Source organism: Aplysia californica, unplaced genomic scaffold (genome assembly GCF_000002075.1).
Source record: "Aplysia californica isolate F4 #8 unplaced genomic scaffold, AplCal3.0 scaffold00439, whole genome shotgun sequence".
NCBI classification, from domain to species: domain Eukaryota; kingdom Metazoa; phylum Mollusca; class Gastropoda; order Aplysiida; family Aplysiidae; genus Aplysia; species Aplysia californica.
Window position 1 is genome coordinate 281,694 of NW_004797709.1, and position 3,990 is coordinate 285,683.

At 38.1% G+C, this 3,990-nt stretch overlaps 1 long non-coding RNA gene across 1 annotated transcript in view; it reads left to right on the top strand.

The window, feature by feature from the left end:
- LOC101861526 overlaps window positions 1-3,990 on the top strand; it is a 12,076-nt gene continuing 8,086 nt past the window's right edge. Inside the window, exon 1 of the long non-coding RNA XR_220776.2 lies at window positions 1-177. This is a non-coding gene — a long non-coding RNA (uncharacterized LOC101861526). The remainder of the gene's footprint in view (window positions 178-3,990) is intronic.

Consider the following 3,990-nt stretch of genomic DNA (forward strand, 5'->3'; position numbering starts at 1 on the left):
CATAGGTGGCCAACGAAGCCCAAGTGGTTGGAGGATCTAGATGTATAAAGCAGACAGTGCAACGTGGACGTTTTGTCCTTTGATTCTTCACATTTGAATTTCTTTTAAACTGTCTTTCCTTGTCGAAATGTTCCCATTCATTTTCATTTGTCAAGAAAAGAAGTTAATTTTTCCCAGGTGAGCTTTTTACGATAATGAAATATTTGGAAATGATTGTTAATGTCTTACGCCCCCCCACCCAATAATTTAGGAAGCAGGCTGATTCGACCACGTTTATTGGAACAACCTGTGCTAAGTGAAATAAGTATCCCAACAGAAAGATAAAGGCATTCAATTTTTAAAAAGACTTCCCAACATCGGAATTGAACTCGTATATTTTGTGTGCTGCAGTCAACCGCCTATTCATTCCGCCTCATATGATCCACAGCAAGTTTCACGATAAAAAAGAAAACAAAACAAAAAACCGGTATAGCTTCTCTCTCCCAAGCCCCCCCCCCCCCCCCCCCCCCTTCATTTCTCTTTCCACAAAAATATTTTAAAAAACAGGTGGTACATGTAGATATTTAAGAATGACAATAATTATTGGTCAACAATGAGCTTGACGGGTCCACTACTTTCTGGAGACACTATTGTCAATTGTCATAAGGTTGCTTTCAGACAAAGATTGCTCTACTGACGCGATTTCTCTCAGCTTACTAAGACCATTTTTGTCTTAACTAGTGCATTGATGTGCTTTTTCAGAGTAACCCAACTCTGTTAAAATCGCATTGTCATGATTTACTGAAAATGTGTTTTGCGTTTAAAGTAATGCTTCTGAACCTATATTCATAGCATAAAACAACCTGCCGTGTAGATTGATTGATTGATGGTAAATGTACTACGACCAGCAGCTCGTGATCACATAAACAGAGGATATCCGGTAAACCCACGCAATGCAGAATCGTGAAATAATTTTACAACTCTTAATTGGTGATTGGTTTTAATAGAGAAAGGACAAGGGGTAAGAAATGCCCGAGTCATTATTATTTATTGAAAGCTCGTGGGATTTCCTTCCTCTTCGTGTTGTTCAGAGTGTTGATTTTGTGAATGAACTCTTGTCGTCAACATGATTAAGCAAGTTTGCTATACTGATTGCACTTAGACCTGTAATTAGGCGGAAATATTTATGATTACAACTGCCACCTTTAATGGCAGGGAGAAGTTCCTCTTTTAAATGAGCTGAGGCTGTTGTTCGCCACACTGACCTTAAAGTGTTTCCTTTAAAAACGCTACGATTCTTCTCTCCTCGACAATCGTCTTCCAGAATTCGAAAGAGTCCAAGCGAGCTAAAACAGTTTTGGGTAAGACTTTAAAAAAATACTTTACAGAACTAAGGCTATTGACAGCATATATTCAGTCAGACTACTACGTATCCGCTTTTGCTTTTGATTTTGCACTAATAGCATCATTATAAATTTCATCGTTAGTAATAGACATAAACAAAGGTCACCAAAAATCAAACTCAGCAAAAGCAACAGAAATAAGAACAGCAGCAGCATTGACAGCCGTAGCGATGACTTAGAAAGACAAGCTGAATACATGTACGCATAAACTGCTCGCTTTCTCTATTTCTCAACAACGACAGGTGAGTGAGAATCTCTCTTGTGGTAACGACACATATTTAAAAATATCTACCGTATTATCAATCGCCCTTTAGCTAGTAACATAACACAACGCTCACTCAGTGGCCAGTTTTCAAAAGAAACAAGCATAATGAGTTGTTTTTCTACTTAGAAGCAACACTTCATATTTCATAAGCAACGTATTTTACGTTTCAGATACAATAAAGCGGGTCAATAATTCGTGACGCAACTTATCCTCAAATATTTCTGAAATGGATGAATCAATGTCACCCATACTTTGCACAGCAGTTGTATCAGTGTATCTTAACGTAATCGTATTTTTTCCAAAACAACTTAGGCTAGATTTCAAAACCGTTCTTCAGTTTTATATATATATATATATATATATATATATATATATATATATATATATATATATATATATATATATATATATATATATATATATATTTAGCACGCAACTAAATAGTTTAAGTACTTCATGACCGACTGTTTCAGCATTACCCTACGGGTCCACTGAGACGGACACATCCGGATCTTTTGCCGGGAGGAAGAAAATCGGTCGTGTCGTTTCCGTCATGTGCGTCCTCCAGTTCGGACAAGACACGTCTAGTCTGTTGGCCTACTGGCCGTCTTATTCCACACACTGTGGTCCTAGGCTGTATCATCGGTACAGGGCTATAAATAGGCGAAGTCAAAGAACCCAAGGAGGGAATAAGAAATGAATTGGTTTTTAACAGAAAATAGGTAAAATTGTTAATATTATGCATTTAAACCAGGTGGTTTGCGGGTAGACATTGCTAATTTTGAGGCGGTGATTACGAATATTACATTAGAAATTTAATCCGAACTCAAAATTAGAATTTCTTTTAGCTCCGGCGGGGCCATATGCTCATGAGTAACGATCCGGCCCGCTTATATTGAGCAAGCGTCTTTCCAACCGACACGTCTTTTGTCGGGGCGTGTCGTGTCGTGTCTGTTAACACAGCCAAATGTACTTTTCACTGATTTCTTACAAAATAATCGGGGCTCCATTTCAAATACCGACTTTCCGAGACGGAATCGGGTCGGTTGGTGTCCCTCACGGTGGACACGGCCCTTATGTTACCTTGAATCAAAGCATAACGTGGTCAGAAGCATTAAAGAATGTTCAAATTTATTTTAAAATAGAAGAGCAGCACAGAGAGGACAGAGAAAGGTAAATATAAATAATTTATTACATGAGTTGTGGTGTTAGACCATGATTTATCCTACGAGAGAAATTGCCAAGTTGTAATCACTAGTTCCAACGAGAGATTACAATTGGCAATTTCACAAGTAGGATGAAATCATGGTCTAACAACATAACAAGTGTAATAAAAAAAAAATGTATACCATACGGAGATCAGCTGGCGAATCAGATGCGGACCAACAAGGTTGAAATGACCAGCAAATCGAACAAGGGGACCCATTCAAAAGTCTCACATGAAAACAAAATTTTCATGCCCGTCGGAATCAGAGTGAGGTTTGGAAAAAATCTGGATTGTTTTCCTATGTTTTTTGCCCCGCTAATTTACATATTGTGCTATCATTCCTCCGCGAAATAAACCCCAAACAAAACAATAATAACGTAAGAATAGGCAAAGCAAGCAGAAAACTTACGATTCAAAAGTTGAAGAAGTAAAGAAACTGCATTTATATGACATGTTGTCGTGAGAATAGGGATGACTCTGATTTTTAACTTTACCATCAAAACTAACCAAAAGGCTAGGGGTCGTTTGCTAACATCCAAGTACCTCTTTGTTAGCATAGACTTGCTAGCATTGTACAAGAATGCATTGCCGCACTCTGACATAGAGATCTCATCCCTATGTGTAATTGTTATGCTAAAACAACTCCAAGTATGGTATAAAATGCTATAGTTTAATGCAACCGCTTCTGCGAAGCAAGGTGTCACGGTTATTTCATTTCACAGTCTTGTTTTCGCAAATAATGCACTCAAATACACATACACACACACACACACACACACACACACACACACACACACACACACACACACACAGCCGAAAGGCTTTCATAAAAAAGAAATCAAACAATGACAACGAAAATAACAAAAAATGTTCCAGAGGCCACTGCCTATGGCTTATGTCAGGCATGATCAAACAATGCTACGAAGACAGACACAGACACACACACACACACTCACGTACAAGCAAACAAACACACACACAGAGCTGGTAGTAACGGAGTACAAGTACTCCGGTACTTGTACTTGCGTTACAATTTTCGGTACTTTTACTGTACTCCGGTACATTTTTGAAACCAGTACTTTTACTGTACTCCGATACTTTTTATAAAAGTACTTTTGAGTACTTTTTAAGTACAT